The sequence below is a fragment of the Pipistrellus hanaki genome, assembly GCF_964339955.1.
Source record: "Pipistrellus hanaki genome assembly, chromosome: 1".
NCBI lineage: Eukaryota > Metazoa > Chordata > Mammalia > Chiroptera > Vespertilionidae > Pipistrellus > Pipistrellus hanaki.
In genome coordinates this window covers 3,266,174-3,284,268 of record NC_140503.1, presented here as the reverse complement: position 1 = coordinate 3,284,268, position 18,095 = coordinate 3,266,174, and the positions used below count along the sequence as shown (strand labels likewise).

General features: G+C 60.0%; 1 protein-coding gene and 1 long non-coding RNA gene across 2 annotated transcripts in view; both read left to right on the top strand.

Annotated features, from left to right (window-relative positions):
- Positions 1-116: 116 nt before the first annotated feature.
- Positions 117-1,765, top strand: LOC311613552. Its single transcript, XR_014793473.1, has 2 exons — positions 117-829; positions 1,621-1,765. It is a non-coding gene; the product is annotated as an uncharacterized lncRNA (long non-coding RNA).
- Positions 1,766-16,301: 14,536 nt separating this feature from the next.
- The window catches only part of SYNE3 (spectrin repeat containing nuclear envelope family member 3), a 58,665-nt gene continuing 56,871 nt past the window's right edge, over positions 16,302-18,095 (top strand). The window contains exon 1 of the mRNA XM_084879090.1: positions 16,302-16,385. The gene's annotated coding sequence lies outside the window, so the exon portion shown is untranslated. The remainder of the gene's footprint in view (positions 16,386-18,095) is intronic.

Genomic DNA, 18,095 nt, shown 5'->3' with positions numbered 1-18,095 from the left:
AGCAGCTCTCCGTGATTGGAGGAGGCTGGCTCACAACGTCCAATCCCGTCACTCTCCCCGCCCCGACAGGTTGGAGGTGGTCCTTACGCCTGAGCCGCATCCTAAGGTCTTCCCATTGGCTCTCGGCAGCCGCTTTGCCAGCTGATTGGAGAGAGTGGATGTCCATCAGGGTCACGCTCCACCGCAGAGAGGCGAAACGCGGGGGAAGACGACTTCCCCCGGAGGGTAGAGCGGCCGGCAGGGATTGGTCCGGGGAACTGGGAAAGGCTCTGGGCGGGGTTCCGCCGCCCCGCGGAACGCCGGGAAGGGGTCACTGCCCGAGGAAGGTTCCGGTTCCGGTTCAGATGGCTGTGGAGTTGCCAGGCAACGCGGTTGGCAGGCTCCTTCGTGAGGGGAGGTAGCTGGACTGGAGGAGGCCTAGGCGCGTCTTTCCCAGCCTCGGTGAGCGAGTCCGATGTCTCCCTAAGGCGGCGACCGAATGCGGCCGTTCATGGCGGGAGCCGGGCCGGGCGCTGAGGGCAGGCCTGCCGGGGCTGCGTCCTCGGGCCTGGCCTCGGGTCCCGGCTCTCCTGGCCCCGCCGCCCACGTGGGGGGCAGGTCCAGCCCCGGCCTGGCTCCGGCCTCTGGCTCTCCTTTCTTTCTCTAAAGAACAAGAAGAAACCCTTTTATGTTAAACGTTTGTAAAGCGCTCTCGTCTGAGTGATGGATCCCACCGGGTTTGGGGTTCGCTGTCTCTCCAGCCCACTTTGGCCCTGGGCCTGGCCCCGGGAAGGTGCTGAAGGGGCCGGAGGACGGGAAATGGCTCGCCGGACCAACGTTCTGTGAGCAGGTGCGTGCGCGGCGCGGAGCCGGCGGGGGAGAAGCAGGTGCGCGGCCGCGTGGGCGTGCGGAGCACAGAGGGGCCCGCCGCTTCCTGCAGCCTCCGGGCACCTCCTGCCCTTCGCTGTCTTTATAGGTGGGCACTGACTGCGCGCCCAGCGCGACGTGATTCTGTGCTCCTGCGGGGGGGGGGGGGGGGGAGGTAGGTGGGGTCGCTGCGTGGTCTGCAGTCTTGGAGCCGCACTGGGTTGGTGGTACCCGAGGGCACACCAGACTTGCAGGAAAAGCATACCCCGGAGGAAGCTGAGGCATGACTGCTCTAGAACCAGCCTTCCATGTGCAATTTTCCTCTGATAGTTCCTGGGCACTGTTGCCACGGTGATAGTGACTGTCCGTGTCATTATCTATCCACCAACAGTAAGAGAAGCTTTGCAGTCGAGATATTGTTTGACAGACGGAGTGGTTTCTGTTGGACACTAAGTACTGCTACAAATGATGGTGTTGGTTTTTTTTAAAAGTTGTGTCTGGGGGTGACCTGTTGATGCTTTGGAGGTGCCCAAATTCAAAGTCAGAAAGTAAGTTCAGGGGCTGTCAGCCAGGGAATCTCCCAAACAAACCTTCAGTGTGAATTCTGAGGCTGAGGAGCTGGAAATAAACTCAGACGTGACTCAGAAGCGCTCCCCCGGACCCATCTCATCCCATCAGGGGTATTGGTGTTTGGTAGTGTCCCACTGTGGGACCCAAAATTGATCAGCTTCTTAAAGAACCCCCTCCCCCCCATCTCTCCTTTGATGATTCCAGGTAAATCAGAGGAGCAGGCACCAGGAGCCAGAAATACACCGGAGACGGCCGTGATACAGAAGCAGAACCAGAAGTCCAGCATGTGGTGCATTTCACAGTCACCTAACTTTTACTCATGCTTACACTATAGTAAGATGTGTTGTTTTTTAAATAAATATTGGCGATTTCCTCCTGAACGTGCACATTGTTTATTGCCTACTTAAACCTTTGTGTAATGCCATCCCGGACCTGGCGTGGAATGGGGCTTCCCGCCGCCAGGCGTTCCGTTCACTGAGAACACAGCTGTCACCGAAGATTAGGAGTGATCCTTGAGCAGGAAGAAGGCAAAGCCTTGTTTGTCAGACGTGTTAAGCAGCACCCGAGTGAATGGAAGCTGTGGGAACGAGCTCATGCTCTTCGGGGGTTGGGCGTGGGGAGGCTTTGCCAGCAGCTCAAGGCAGGAAGAGAAATCAAGGGTCTAAGCCAAAGGATTGGAACGATACACCTACATTTAGTTTTGGATAAAGGAAGCAAAAATAGAAAATGTCTAACATACGTAGTCATTTCTGTTTTGAGTTAAAACCACTCGGAGTATTGGCATCACTGATTTTATTTTATTTTTAAAATATATTTTATTGATTTTTTACAGAGAGGAAGAGAGAGGGATATAGAGAGTTAGAAACATCGATGAGAGAGAATCATCGATCAGCTGCCTCTTGCACACCCTCTACTAGGGATGTGCCCACAACCAAGGTACATGCCCTTGACCGGAATCGAACCCGGGACCTTTCAGTCCACAGGCCGACGCTCTATCCACTGAGCCAAATGGGTTTCGGCACATCACTGATTTTAAAAAGCAAAGAAAATAGTATTCAAAATATTTCTTCGAAAGCATCAAACTCCTGTATGATTTGGCATTTTAGTTTTGAGATTTCTCTAGGAATTTAACAATAACATGGCACAAATGTACTCTTCAAACAGTTACCAGAAATCTGCACTTGTGCTAAAACATACGGGTGTTTTGAACACGTAAGTCAATAATCTATCCATTTCTGACCTCCCCTGTGGGCACTGACAGGAAGAGGGGGTGGGAAGCACAGAAGCTTGGGAAAATCCTGGCGTGGTCACAGGATATAATTAGACCCCAAACAAAATAACCCAGGCATGTGAGCTTGCTGACTCCGGCATCCTAAAAATGTTTTTCTTTCCTGCACTTATTTATAAATAAGGCTTTACTATATTTGGTAAAATTTTTCCTTTACACGCACTTTTCCAAAAGCAAACGCATGTGGAGCCAAAGTTAAAAACCTTGCAAATTCGTCAGGGTGTCTTCCCAGATGACAGCCCTAAAGGAGGACCCGTCACTGAGCCTGCATGGCCTTTCCGTGACCTCGGCTCCTGAGCTGCTGCGCCCTGGCTCCCCCGCTGCCGAGCTTCCTTCTGGACGTGCCATACGGAAGCGGTGCCGGCCCGGTGGGCACAGCATTCTGTAAAGTGCCATTTTAAGACAAAAGTGGCTGCTTGGGCAGCACGGGAGAGCCACACACATCTCTGAGCTGAGCGAGCATTGGGACCCCGAGTTGCAGCAGGAACCGGAAGCCTGGGGCACCTCGCTGTTGCCCAGAAACCTGAGCCTCACTGAAGCCCCGGCTGTGCTGACTCCCCACCCGCCTGGAAAGCGGTGATGTGGAGAGCAAGGCCGGCCGCCCCTGGCCAGGGCGGGAGCCGCCCATCGCCTCCACTAGCAGAGAGGTGAGGACCAGGAGCCCGGAAGGCTGGTGGCCCTTGAGCTCCGGGAAGGGTCAGGGCGGTACACCCACTGCTTAGTCCGGACAATGGAAGAGGAAGCAACTTTCCCACCAGATAGTCATGGAAATCCTTATAGTCACACTGATAAGACGGTCTGCCTGTTACTGGAGATGGCCTGCCTCAGGGCTATAGGTGTGTCCCACTTTGAATAAAAGGTTGGGGAGGCCTGAGCCGAGGCGGAGTCCTTCCTCTTGAGCTGGGCTCCCACCTGGCCCCAATATTTCCAAATTACTGTTTCTTGTCTCTCATTTGCATGCGGCCCCTCTTCCAGAGCCAGAACCCTGAACCACGCTGGGCGTGGGAACTCACGCTGGGGAATCTGCTAATCCAGGGGTCTTCAAACTACGGCCCGCGGGCCACATGCAGCCCGCAGAGGAGTCTGATCCGGCCCGCCAGGTTTTTTGGGCAGTGAGCGCAGCCGAGGTGTTACAGTAGGAATTAGTAGTTCATATAGTCCGGCCCTCCAGCTCTCTGAGGGACCGTGATCTGGCCCCCACTTTAAAAAGTTTGAGGACCCCTGTGCTAATCCCTAAGGCAGAGAGCAATGCCTGCTGGGTTTCACTCTCCACTGACAGTTTGTAGGGACACCTCTGGCCCTGGGAGTGGCTCCGGCTGGCTGGTCCCCACCTCAGCGGGCTCTGCCGGAGACGGGGAGGAAGGCCGCTGGGTCCGGTCCCTAAAGGGAAGGGAGCGGCGTGCTGTCAGTTGGGTTGCTCAGTCCAGGACCTGCCGGGGGAGATGCGGGGGAAACGGATTCTCCATCTGGAGAAGCACTTAGGAAAAGCCCGGAGCCCACAGCGGAACCGGATCCAGCGCCGGGAGTTGAGGTGTAGACGTGAGCCTGAGCCTGGCTTCACGCCCCTGAATTCTTCGGAGTTCTAGATTCTCCGAGGAACTATCCACCCTCTGTCTTCCCAGGTTTGTGAAAGTGTGTGATGGCTGCCAACAGTTACTCTTATTTCGAGACATCTTTCTCTAGGGTTGCCGAGTTTAAGGAACCGATCGATTTGTCCTCTGCTCCTAAATATTCACCCCAAAATCAGTTTTCCACAGGCAGCAGCTGTGTGGCTCTTGAGACAGGTTTTGTGCGCCTGCATTCCTGCGGACCTTCCCCTGACCCTGGGACAAAGGTGTTTTGGTCCCTAAGTTGGTGTGAGGGGCGGTGTTGGTGGAGGGCATCTTTTTGCCAGACGTGAGCTCCAGGCGCTGTGCTGCCTCCACCAGCACTCTGAAATCGCACTTCTCAGCCCCGCCTCCCCCGCCAGCAAGTCCCACAGAAATGAGACCCTCCCGCGCTGCCTGCCCCGCGCTGCCTGGGCGCACCGGCTCACCGGGGATTGTTGCGTCTCAGAACTAGGGGGACAGACGCACTTTCAGCCTGAAGCCCAGTGACCACAGCGGGGCCACAGGCTCCGTGTCCGAAGGTTTCCCTCTCCGTGTCCCCTCGCATCTGCTTTGCAGGGGGCCCAGCCCCCGGCCTCTGCTGGGCTCTGTCTGCTGAGACCTTGTCTAAGGGAACAGCCCACGGCACACGGTGGCCCTGGGAGGTAAGTGGTGATTGCAAACACGCCCAGGCGGATTGAAGCAATAAGGGAAGGTCGCTCCCCGCAGTCTGTGCGGCGAAGATGGGGGAGCCTGGCAGAGAGTTTCTCTCTTCTGGCAGCAGATGGTTTCCGAAACTTAAGCTGTTACTCCAGCCCAACACCTCCCGAGACCGCGGCGAAAGCGGGAGGCGGCGCTGTTGCAGGCCTGGTGAGAGCGGGTGGGGAGATTTATCTGCTAGCAGAAGTTCTGGCTCCTCCCGATAATCACCGGTTTGCAGCCGGGCGAGCAGGGGGCAGCTTTATTAGTTCCTTTGAGCGAGTGCTCAGATGATTTGCCAAGAACCTAAACACTCCTTGTGATGAGTCAGCGCTCCACGTGGTGCGTGCCCCTTGGGCCTCGGGAATGTAATGGCTTCAGATCACTCCTCGCTCTCCTGGGAACCGGCCCGCCTTCTGCAGCCGCCCATCCCGCAAGGACAGGGATTGCCCACCTCAGAGGGGAGGGGCGGGGCTGGAAATGGGAGGAGACCTAAGCTGTTCGTTTAGAAAATTGGAGGATTTTAAACATTTTTCTGCTTTTATGGCCTGAAAAATTCCATTTGTTAATACTAACTTTACGTTTTTTTATAGTGTGCCTATTGAGATATAGTTAGTTAGCGGTTATCGAATTTCAGTGAGCCAGAGTTTTAATAGAAAACTTATAAACTGCCAAAACCGGTTTGGCTCAGTGGTAGAGCATCGGACTGCGGACTGAAAGGTCCCGGGTTCGATTCCAGTCAAGGGCATGTACATTGGTTGCGGGCACATCCCCGGTCGGGGGTGTACAAGAGGCAGCTGGTCGATGTTTCTCTCTCATTGACATTTCCAGCTCTCTATCTCTCTCCCTTCCTCTCTGTAAAAAAAAAAAATCAATAAAATATATTTTAAAAAAAAGAAAGAAAACTTATAAACTAATTATACTCTGTTTAAAAAAATAAAAAAGGCAAAGGGGTCACTTTGCATAGACCTCACTTGCTAAGCTGGGTGACGAGGAGATCTGGCATTAAAAGCCCGAAGAGAGGGTGCCAGTGGGCAGGCTCCCCTCGGGGTATGTGGTGGCATGGCGTTTCCTGGCTAGCCCGCCCTCTCCGTGCAGCGCTGAGAGTGTCAGTCATTGGGAGACAGTCCCACTGGCCCATCCTCACACCGCGCAGCTGCAGCTGACAGCCCCGCACCGCTGGCTGCCGGGGGACAGGTGGGGACATCCCCTCACTTGAAGGGCTTTGCTTGTGTTAATATCTCCAAGAAACCTGGAGCATTTCATCATGAGCCTCTGCCTTACCCTGCACGGCAGGTAGGGGGCGCTGCCTGTTTTCCTTGGGGGGCAGGAAGAGGGGCGGTGCTGAGAGCCTGCAGACACTCAGTTCTCATCCAGAACTGGCCAAGGCTTCCTTTTCTGATGTTGCAGCCCCAACAGATGAGAAGCAGTCCGAGTAAAAAGTTTCACACCAGGAGCAGGAAAGAGCAGTGACTAACAGGTTAATGAGAGATTTTAAAAAGGAAGAAGCAGCCGAAACCGGTTTGGCTCAGTGGTAGTGGACTGAAAGGTCCCGGGTTTGATTCTGGTCAAGGGCATGTACCTTGGTTGTGGGCACATCCCCAGTAGGGGGTGTGCAAGAGGCAGCTGGTCGATTTTTCTCTCTCATCGACGTTTCTAGCACTCTCTCTCCCTTCCTCTCTGTAAAAAATCAATAAAATATATAAAATAAATAAAAATAAAAATGAAGAAGCAAACATCCTGGGATGATGATGATGATTATTATTATTATTATTTTTAAAAAGCAGCATTCTGGGAGCATTGGTTTGAGCAGGGCCACCCGCTCTCACCAGACACTATTCCTCGGGCCTTGGGGCCTCGTGTAGGGATGTCAGTCACCAAGGAGGCGCTGGTGCCGGCCTGGAGGAGTCGGGCACACGCCGTGGGTATCAATCAGGCTGTGACAACAGGCATGCGCGTGGCCTCAAGGGCGATGATGGTAAGCTGAGGGATGCCTCTGCCCTCCTCGGCCAAAGCCCCATTCTGCCTGTGACGGGCGTCCTGTGAGTCCGCGGTGAGCCCCACAGTCACCGTGGGCAGGGGCTCAGTGCCGCGGGCATGCCGCTGGGTCTCTCTAGGCTGCGGGAACCAGGTGGGAGAGCTCCGCTGACCTCAGGCCCCCAGACGCCACCCGTAGAGCCGCTGTGAGCGCCCGTCCCGTCAGTCCCCGTGGGCAGCCGGGAGTTGCAGGCTGTGCAGTCCTGTTCACAGCGGTGGGGACCAAGCCCTTCGGGGGTCTGAGTGTGTTGTTGTTTCATTTTTAGCCCCTCCCCCCAATCCCCACTAGCCCGGAGCTTACAGTCCACCGGATTCTCTTTTGCTTCAGGCCCTGAGCGTTAGTCATACCCGGCGCTCAGGATGTGCTCAGAGCGTCATTCTTTCTTTTATCCTCCCAAGCTCTGTCACTGATTTGAGAGAGAACCATCTACCAGTTACCTCCTGTGTGCGCCCTGACTGGGGATCGAACCCGCCACCTTCTGGTGTATGGACTACACTCCAACCAACGGCGCCTCCCGGCCTGGGCTCAGGGCGCAGTTCCTGTGTGGAGAGCACTCACAGGGTGACCGTGCAGGACAGGGTCTCGGAAACCCCACGTTGCAGGGCCCCTCTGCCTTGGCCGCGGGAAGGGAGGGAAGATGGCCCACGGAGCGCCACCAGCTCGGTGCAGCGTGGGAAGACACCGCTCCCAAGAGCCTTCGTCAGGACGGGGACAGGGACGGGGACAGATGCAGGGATGTCCCCGGGTGGGGCTGGGAGTCCAGCCGTCAGCACTTGGGGGAGGGGACAGGAAAGCCCATGGGGTGGCCCTTTAAGGGAGGCTGGGAAGGAGGGAGAGCTGGGTTTAAGGGAAGTGCTCTGGGCAGGAGGAAGCAGCCAGGGCAGAGGCCTAGAGCAGCAGGCACGTGGCCAGAGCCACGGCCTGGGGAGGCGCCTGTGGGGTGAGGGGAGGTCGCAGGAGTGCACGCCGCCCGACCTGGAGCGGTGAACTGGGGGAGTAGGGGGGCCCCCCGTTGAGGTTGAACTGGAGGCTGCAGAGGAGGAGGCCAGCCAGGAGGCTGCGGTCCAGTTGCTGGCCTGGCTGGCGTGGCACAGGTGTTCCAGACCTGGCGGTAGAGCCCACGGCATTCGGCCGCTGGCTGGTTCTGGGCGGGCTGGGAGAAGAGAGTGGGGCTCCGGCTTGTTGGTTCCTGGCTTAGCTGCTGGTGGTCCTGCAGAGGCAGCAGACAGAGCTGGGAGGGGTGAGGCAGCGTTTACTCTGGGGCATTCTGAGCTTCAAGGAATCCGCGGCACCTGAAGCAGGAAAAGGCTCAGATAACTGCATCGGCAGGTCTGACCCTCATGGTAAAAGGGGTTTGGGCAGGGAGAGCAGGGGAAAGAAGGAAGCAGGAGAGCCTGGGACTGTGTGCGGTCAGTGACTGAGCGGCCGGAGGGGGAGGCAAGAGCTCCTGGGAGAGAAGCCACAGGGCCGGGCAAGGGCCAGTGCCTCCGGGGCGTGGCGCTCCAGGGAGCGTGGCTGTGGGCTGGCGCCGGCAGGCCCGGACCTCTCGAGTGGCCCAGAGCAGTGGTGAGTGTCTTCTGGCTGCTGTGTGTGTGTGTGTGTGTGTGTGTGTGTGTGTCTGTGTGTGTGTGTGTCTCTCTGTGTGTGTATGTATGTATGTTTGTGTGTGTGTGTCTGTGTGTATGTCTGTGTGTGTGTCTCTCTGTGTGTGTGTGTATGTATGTTTGTGTGTGTGTGTGTGCCTGTGCTGCAGGCTGCCTTAGAGTTAGGCACTGATTGACAAGGGCCCTGTCCTTCTGCTCAGATTCACCAGTGACACAAACAAGCAAGCATTTCCGTTCGGATGTGGGAGCAGCCAGGCTGCTGAGCGGGCGGTAACCCCAGGGCACGGCACCAGCACGGACCTTAGACCCAGGGCCCGGAGTGTGCGGCCCCGCCCCCTGCCTGCCTGGGGTTGCCTGCGTCCGCTGAGCCTGCTCTCCAGCCAGGAGGGCCTGATGGCACACCAACCGACCAACCGGACACAGTGAAAGAAGGGCCTTGGCACTCAAGTTCTGTAAGGCCTCCGGCCAGGGCTGTGCTCCAGCCAGGACCTGCCGCTGGCACCCTGGGCAGCGTTCGGGCCGGTGTGTCTGGTTCACAGCGAGTCTAGGGCTTTGTCTGCGCCCAAGACCTGTCACCCAGAGCTGCGGTGCCCACCACACAGGGCCCTTTGGACACAAGCCCTGCCACTGGAATAGCGGGGGCATCTGCACCCCAAGGAGGGCTTCCCCAAAGAGCAGAGCCCACCCCAAGGAGGGCTTCCCCAAAGAGGGGAGCAGCGAGAAGCTCCTGGTCTCTCTCTGGCACGTGCTGCCCAACTGGTGCCAAGGCCAGGCCTCTGCCAGCCTGCCAGGGGCTCAGAGCCTCCCCCCGCCTCCCGGGCACGCTGCCTGTCACCGCCGCTAATGCCATCACAGCAGGCCGGCACTCCTGCGGGTTTCCAGCCGGGTCTCCCGGGAGCACAGGCCCAGGTTTCTCTGCTCCTGCGGGAAGCCCTCTATGGCTGCAGCCTGCTGCGGGCGCTGCTCAGAGCTGTCTGAACAGGAGTGGCTGAGGGTTCTCTCCCCTTACCCACACATCTGCATGGAGCGGCCACGCTGTCCTTCTCTGGTGCTCAGGACAGCTCCCCAGGGGAGCCACGGGGAGGGGCCAGCCCCCCACCTCCCCAGCTCCGCCAGCTGGGCAGCACGCACCAGAGAGAGACCAGGAGCTTCTCGCTGCTCTCCTCCTCTCCTCCCTCCCCCGCGCCCCAGCAGGGCTGGCAGCTCTGACATTGTTAAGGCTGCATTTAGGCATCAAAACATAGATAAGCCGGGTTCCTAAAATGCTACTGTTTACCCCGTATGATGCAGCTGGAAGGGCGGGCCGCAGCCTCAGCCCTGTGGAGAGCACGGCCCAGCTCGCGGGTTTAGTAACCAAGGAAGTAGCCGAGCGTGGGCGTGATGTCCCTGGCACGCACAGAGCAGTTCAGAGAACAGAAACCGCATCTGTTATCGGTGTGCTCAGCCAGCCTCGTGTTCATCTCTGCAGCTGTGCTGCTGTGCAGCCTCGCTGAGGGCACAGCCCTGCTGCACAGGCATGCACACACATGCGCACACACACATGCACACACACATGCACACGCACACACACATGCACACGCACACACACATGCGCACACACCAGACATCTCGTCTGTCACTAAAGCTGGTGCCGTTCTTTGCAAAGTACCTTTATTCCTTGTCATAACCTTGGCCATAAAGAACTTGTCACATGCATGAAGCCAGAGCCCACCACTGGGGTTCCGTGTGGCTGTGTGTGAACACGGAGCCTAAGAAGCGGCTGGATTCATCATGACCAGAAAGTGGCTTCCGTGATCACTGCCTGCCACACAGGGTGCCCAGGGCCAGGGTGCCGGCTGAGGCCAGAGTGCCTAGGTAGGTACCCTAGGTCCGTCATGTGACTGCTGTATGACAGTGGGCCAGTTATTACCCTCTCTGTTTCCTCCTTTGTAAAATTAGATCATAATTACCATCCACCTGAAGGTGGTGATGAGCAGTAAAAGGGTTAATGTAAGTAAAGGGTCAGGACAGCACTTGGCACCAGTGACCCTTTAATAAAAGTTAGATATCATTATTCTCCATCAATCAAAATGTAGCTCTATCTCGCCTCCCACACCTTTCCCCAGACACCTGCGTCCACTCCTCCCAACCTCTGGACGCCTCCAGGAGTCACGCAGGCCTTTGAGGAGTCACGCAGGAGTCACGCAGGCCTCGCTACCTCAGGGTTCCCGTCCTGCTGCTTCCCGTGGGCTGCCAGTCCCTGACGGAGGAATCACGCAGTTGGCTTCTGTTGGGCTCCCAAGCGGTGGCCGGCCTGGGACAGCTCCCGGACACTCGCCCGTCCTGGGCGTGGCCATCGCGGTGAGTCAGTGGGTAGGAATCGAGGGGCGGTGCTGCACAGGGATGCTCTGGGGGGCGGAGGGGGGGACTCACATGGACACGGAGACCTGCGCTACATGCTCACCCAGCCCCTGCTAAGCAGCCCCGCGCTGGAAAGCAGCGCCGGCCTTCACCAGGGGTGGTCACTCGGGGGTCGGTCCGTGCTGTGGCCTCTCCGCAGCAGTACAGGGCGGGAGCTCAGGGCACACGCCGGGGACTCCCCGGTGAGTCACGCGGGGTGGGAACAGCCAGTCCCCAAAGGATGCAGACTTTATGATTCCACTTACTTCACTTTATTGTGTGTGTGTGTGTGTGTTTTTTAATTATTTTTTTTATTGATTTCAGAGAAGAATGGTTAGGGGAAAAGAGACAGAAACAGCCCTGACCGGTTTGGCTCAGTGGATAGAGCATCGGCCTGAGGACTGAAGGGTCCCAGGTTTGATTCCAGTCAAGGGCATGTACCTTGGTTGCGGGCACATCCCCGGTAGGGGGCGTGTAGGAGGCAGCTGATCGATGTTTCTGAGTCGTTATCCCTCTTCCTTCCTCTCTGTAAAAAAAAAAAAAAATCAACAAAATACATTTTTTTAAAAAAGAAACAGAAACATCAATGATGAGAGAGAACCACTGATTTGCTGCTTCCTGCTCGCCCCACTCCAGGGATCAAGCCCACAACTCGGGCACGGGCCCCAACTGGGAATCAACCTCAACCCTGGATCATAGGTCAACACTCAACCATTGCGCCACACTGGCCGGGCCATTTATATCACTTTCTTGAAATAGCAGAAGTATAGCACTGAGAAGAAAAGAATGGTTGCGGGTGGGGAGGGGGGGTAAGGAAGGGAAGGGCAGGAGGGAGGAGCATGAGAGCCGTGCGGTGATGCCGGCATCCCGGGGGCACCGGTGTGTGTGTCTGCACTGTGATGGGGTCGGTGTAGCTTTGCAAGACGCTGCCCTTGGGGAAGACTGGGGGACAGCCCAGCGGACTCTGTCGCTTTGGTGAACTGCTCATATACACAAGCACCTCACCGTCACAGTGTAAGGAGAGTGAAGGCGTTCCCAGCAGAAGCAGAAAGGGTAGCTTGGTTTGCCCGCTCCTAGGAGAAAGATAGCAAACCTCTTATCTTATTTTTTAAATATATTTCTACTGATTTCAGAGAGGTGCGGGGGCTGTTTCTCTGTTTTCTGTGTCCATCACAGAAAACGACAGGTTGCTGAGTGGAGGAGCTGGGAATTAAGAAATATTGAAAAAATAAAGAGACAAAGAGGCAGAAACAGATTCAGCAAGCTGGGTGCTAGGTGGGTGCCATCTCTCTGATGGAGAGGCAGCAAGCGACCCCCCAAGCCACGCAGGTTTATTTATAGGCTCAAAGGAGCTTATTTGCATTCTTAACTAGGCCCTAGCATTACTGGATTTACATACCTAGACCCGCCCCTGCTGACACCTGGACAAAGGTACTCTGCCAGTGCCTCGGGCTCAGCTGACAATTTAAAGAATGTCCATGTGCCTTCTCAGGCGGCCCTCTACAGAGAGGAAGGGAGAGGAAGAGAGAGAAACATCAATGATGAGAATCATTGATTGGCTGCCTCCTGCACGCCCCACCCTGGGGATCGAGCTCAAATCCCAGCCTGTGCCCCGACCGGGAATCAAACTGTGACCTCCTGGTTCCTAGGCGGACGCTCAGCCACTGCACCACACCAGCCGGGCTAGCAAATCTCTGTTCCAAGGGTTTTCCCTTTTAGGAATAAAGCGTGTCCGTTGTGCGTCAGCCTTCCTAAGCTACTGCTCATTCCTGGGAGTGGAACACAGCGGTGCTCAGTCGTGCTAAGGGACGCCCTGGCCTGACAGTGAGGCTCACGTTTTTCCAATCGGGGGCAGCGGCCACGTTCACAGAAGCAGGAGCTCGGCCGCGGCTGGTGGACAGCACCTGCCGGAGCCAGGCCGTGGCACCCAGGAGCCAGTCCTGTGCCTGACACACCGGAACAACACCCTTATTGTATTGTATAAACGCAGCGTGATTGCTGTGTCCAGGGGGAGAGCCTGCATTCCTCTGGTCCCCACGCTCAGGGTGGAGCTGACGCCTCGCCATCCAGCGGGGGTGTGGGCTCAGGTGCTGGACGGCCGCTGGCGGCGGGAAGCCCACCCACCCGGACCCGCTCAGGAGCCAGGCCGGTGCCTCTGGGCACCCTACAAGCACATGGTGAGCCAGAGTGGGGAAGGACAGACAGACACTGGGAGACGTGGCCAAAGGGGAAGCGGAGAAAGATGCTGAGAGCAGGGCCAGGGTGAGAACCAGCCTCCGGCCAGGCCAGAATTTCTCCAAGGGGCCCTGGAAACGGTGGGAGGAACCACGTTAGTAGGCTGAGTGTTGACCTATGATCCAGGGCGGATGTTCATTCCCGGCTGGCCAGTGGTACTCGTGTGGTCCTCTCTAGGGGGAGCCGTCTCCTGCAGAGAAGTGGGGCCACCAGCGACCACCCTGGCACTCTGCCCTCTTGCCTCAGTTTACCCGTCTGTACTGCAGGAGGCAGGAATCCAGGGGAGCGGGTCCAGTGTTTGTTCTGACCCGGCTGTGGAGACCGACCGCAAACAACAGACACCGGGGCTTGCACAATCAGACTCCTCCCGCTGGCTGCCGAGGCCGGTTAACCGACCACAGATCCGGGCGGCCCTGGGCACTCCCCGGCTTGTGAGGCTGGCCCGCCGCCCCGAGCTCGCGTGGTGCTGGGGCCGCGGGCGGCGGGAACACACAGACGTGGGGGAGCGGCGTGCAGTGGAAATGCTGCCTTTCGGGGACCGTTGTTGTTGTACAAACAGCTCCCACTGCCAGATGAGTCAGAGTTTCCGAGCAGCCCAATTTCAGGGCCTCCCTGTGGTTCCCCCTCCGGGCCACTTCGGAGAGGGAGGCTGTGGGCTGGGGTTTCCTGTGCTCCACGGGAGGGGCTCTCCCCACCCCACCCCGAGCCAGCGTTTCCCTTCAGACGAAGTTTTCCTTTCCACCCCTTTCCGTGGCGGTGCGCCATGCGGAAGAACTGCCGTCTTTATGGGCTTCCTGGTTAGGACTCCCCATCCTCCCCACCCCCCTCTGTATGGGCTGGCAAAAGGCTGCCATGTAACTGACGAAAAAACGAGGTCTTGTTTTTATGTCAGACTTAAAACAAAGAGAAACAATGGGAAAGTGTTCTGGAGGCACCAAGCCTGTGCAACTAAAAATAATAACAGTAAAGTGACGAACATCTGCCTGCTATTTTGTGGCTTTCAAAATATTTTGATCACATGCATTCCCACCTATGAAATATTATTGCTGCTCCTTTCTGATCGACGGGAAAACCAAGGCTGAGAGGCCGCGTGGCTTGCTGAGGCTCATGCCTCCGTTTGGCTGCGGGGCTGGGCCTGGAACGGGGTCTCAGCCAGGGAGCCGGCGCTCCGAGCCGCATGCGCAGTGAGTGACGGCTCCTCTCTGTGCACCAGCACTCCCTGGGGGGCTCCAGCCCTCACACAGGTCACTGCCTTGGGACCTCCCCGGGGTGCAGTCTCTGCCACACTCTCCGCCGCATTCCCGGGGACTAGCACGCAGTAGGTGCTCGGGAAATGTCTGATGCCAGGAGCTGCAGCGCCGGCGCTGTGCCCAGAACAGCTCCAGTACCAGGCCGAAGCCATTATTAGCCCCATTTCACGGAAAAGGAAGCGGAGGATGAGGACCGACTCCAGGCTGCAAACTCCAGCCGTTTGACACCAGGGCTCGAGCTCTTTAGTCCCAAGCGGGCCAAACCGAGACCGGGTCAAGGGCAGGGGTGGGATAGGCCCTCCGGGTACGTCCCCTGCGGCCCTGGGAGTCATCCTGCCTCAATAACTGGTCCTAAGGTTCCTCCTGCCCGGCTGACACTGGCATTTAACTCAAGGTCTACCCAGGGTTAGCTCTGTGCTTTGGCACCCTTCTGCCTCCCCCAGTGCGGAAAACACACACACACACACCCCCCTTCACGGTCTGGTCCGGGTTTACAGTCTGATCCTTCTTCTAGGACAGTGATTTCTCCTCTCAGCTATTCCACACCCGGACGGTGACTTAGGTCCTCAGGGCCAGCCCCCTTTCACCGCCCGGAAAGTGGGCGTGGCCACACCTGACTGGAAGACCTGTCCTCGGGCACCAGTTCCCCTCCCTCTGGGACTGCCACCCATCCCGAGGAGGCGGGACCGTCCTGCAAACCTGCCAGGGCTGGGCAAAGGTCGGGTTGGGGCGGAGGGCAGGTCAAAGGGCAAGGCCCCAGCTGACTAGGCGTGGGTGTCAGCTGGGTTAGGGCGCTGGTGGGGGCTAGGGCACTGGTGTGGGTGGCTGCTGGGGGAGGGGGCGCGGGGCGTGGAGGAGGCAGCACCTCTGGGGCCTCGGGTTTGTGGGGGGCTCTGGTTAGGGTGGGACCCACATTCCCGGTGGGAGGCTCTGGTTAGGGTGGGACCCACATTCCCGGTGGGGGCTCTGATTCGGGGGACCCACATTCCCGGTGGGGGCTCTGATTAGGGGGACCCACATTCCCGGTGGGGGGCTCTGGTTAGGGTGGGACCCACATTCCCGGTGGGGGGCTCTGGTTAGGGGGATCCACATTCCCGGTGGGAGGCTCTGATTCGGGGGACCCACATTCCCGGTGGGAGGCTCTGGTTAGGGTGGGACCCACATTCCCGGTGGGGGCTCTGGTTAGGGGGACCCACATTCCCGGTGGGAGGCTCTGGTTAGGGGGATCCACATTCCCGATGGCTCATTCCCAGACGCCTCTGCTCCTTGACATTCTGGGGACTCCCCGAGGTCCCACGCCTAGTGGCGCGCCACCGCCAGGCTGGCGGGAGCTGTCACCGGGTTTGGGCCGGCGGAAGGGGTGCCCCTGTCTTAGCCCCACCTCGGCTCGGAGCGGCAGCCCTGCCAGCCCCGTCTCCTCTGAGTCTGCACGGGCGCGGAGTTCCCTCCCGGATTCAACTTTCCCGGGAAGCCTGCCCCGCCTCCGGAGCGGGGACCGGAGAGGGGCCTGGGCCGGGGCCGGGGCCGGGGCCGGGCCGGGGGGCTCCGGCGGGAGGCGGCCTGGACGCCGGCCGGGGTGGGTGAGCGCCCCGCGCCCCCCGCCTCCCGGGGTCTCAGGCGCCCGCCGGGCTGGGCTCGGTCCCGAGCGTCCCGAGCGCTGAGCGGGGCGTCCTCTCCCTCCCGGCGGACGGGCAGGGCGGGCAGGGCGGCTCTGGCGGGAGCTCCGGGCGGGGCGGGGCGGGGGCCAGTGTCCGGCCCTCCCTCCCCGGCCCCGCCCCGCCCGCCCCGCCCGGAGCCGCCCGGGACGCCGGGGAGCCGGAGGAGGAGGAGGGCGGCTCCGCGATCTGCCCGCGGCTCCGGCTCCGGCTCCGTGCGAAGTGCCCGCGCCCGGTGAGTGTGGACCGGCCGGAGGCGGAGGGGGGGGGGGGGACCGGGGCCGCAGCCGGACGCGCCCCGCGATCGGGATCGGGGCACCGCCAGGCGCGGGGACCGGGGAGCGCGGGGCGGGGCGGGGCCGGCGTGACAGCTGCGGCGGGCGGACCGGCGGGCGGTATTTTTAGTTTAAACCGCCGCTCCCGCCGCCCGCGGAGCCCGTCCTCCCGCCCCCCGAGGCGCCCCAGGAGGAGCCCCGCGCCCCACCTTTCCCCGCGGCCGCGGGCCCGGCCTGGGAGACACGCGCTCCCGGAGCCGCTCCGCAGCGCCCGGGGAGCCGGGCCGGGGCCGGGGCCGGGGCCGGGGCCGGGGCCGGGGCCGCGCGGAGGGAGCGGAGTCCCCTCGCCGCCCGCTGGGCGCGCAGGGCCAGCCCTCGCCCTCGCTGAGCCTCACGCAGTTCTAAGGAGGAAGGAGCCCTAAACGGATGGGACTCCCCTCGGGGTCTCCACGTCTGGACTGGGGACGGGGACCTGGCGGGTCTGGCCCTGGTCTCAGGGGAGCCGGGGAGGGACGGGGCGGGGGGCAGCCCAGCCTCCAGGCTCCGAGGCGGGGGACTGGGGTGCGGCGATGAGGAATGTTGCTATCTATTGATTGGCCCTGGAGCGCTGGCCCGGCCGCCCCGGACCCTCTGGAGGGCTAGGGTTAGGGCTAAGGTCAGGGTTAGGGTCAGGGTAACTTCCTGAACCGGCAGCCCTCGGGGCTCCTGACCGGCCAGGGGACCCCCCGCCCCCAGGAGGGCCGGAGGAGACCTGGGGGAGGTGATGTCCTCCCAGAACAGGGGCTGCCACGTGCAGGACCGCCCTCAGCCCCGGGAGGGAGGACAGCCCAGAGAGGGGAGCGACCTGCCAGGCCGCCCAGCCCAGAACCAGCCGCCTCTCCGAGGGGCCGGGCCTGCCTCCCACACAGCCAGCCTGGCACCAGCAGCCCCGGGGCTCAGAGCGGGAAGGCGGGAGGTGCCCGTGCCAGCAGGCGGGTTTCTGTTTCCTGTAACCGTGCCCCAGCGGGGCTCCCACACGACACGTGTGGGTCTGCGCATTCCTCAGGCAGGACCGCCGCCCACGCACAGCTGTGCCCCTTTCCAGCAGAGGCCCCTCCGGGGCAGCTGGAGCGGGAGGGGGCCGGTCCCCGAGGCTTATTTCGGGCCCAGTGCTCCTGGGGGCAGGGGAAGGGCTGGGGACACATGGCGGCACTGAGGGCTGAGCTCAGGCTCTGCCTCAGGTGCCCTTCAGGGTCTCCATGGGAACGGCCCGCTGCTTTGCATGTCCTCCCCAAGGGGTGGCCTTGTCCGTGCTGGGCGGGGCCTCCACCTGCTGATGCGGAAACCTGGGGTGGGGGTGGGGAGACCTTGGCTTGGCTGCAGGTGACCTCCCCAGCGGGCAGGTCGGTGCCCCTCCGAAGCCTGTGGGGGCCTGGAGGGCAGTGCCCCCCCCCCCAATCACCAACTATTGGGGGGGGGGGTGGCCAAGGCAGAGGCCTGGTCCAGTGTTCCAGTCCTTCCTGGAGGATAATGTGGCACCCCTGGCAGTTGAAGCCTCGATGCTGTCATCTCTGATGTAGAGATCAGCTACGTGCTGTCAAGAGGATCAGTGAGTCTGTTGGGGACGGGGCCCAGCAGAATGCCCCCCCCCCACCCCCGAGTGGCAGGGACCTCCAGGCTGAGGTTGGGGA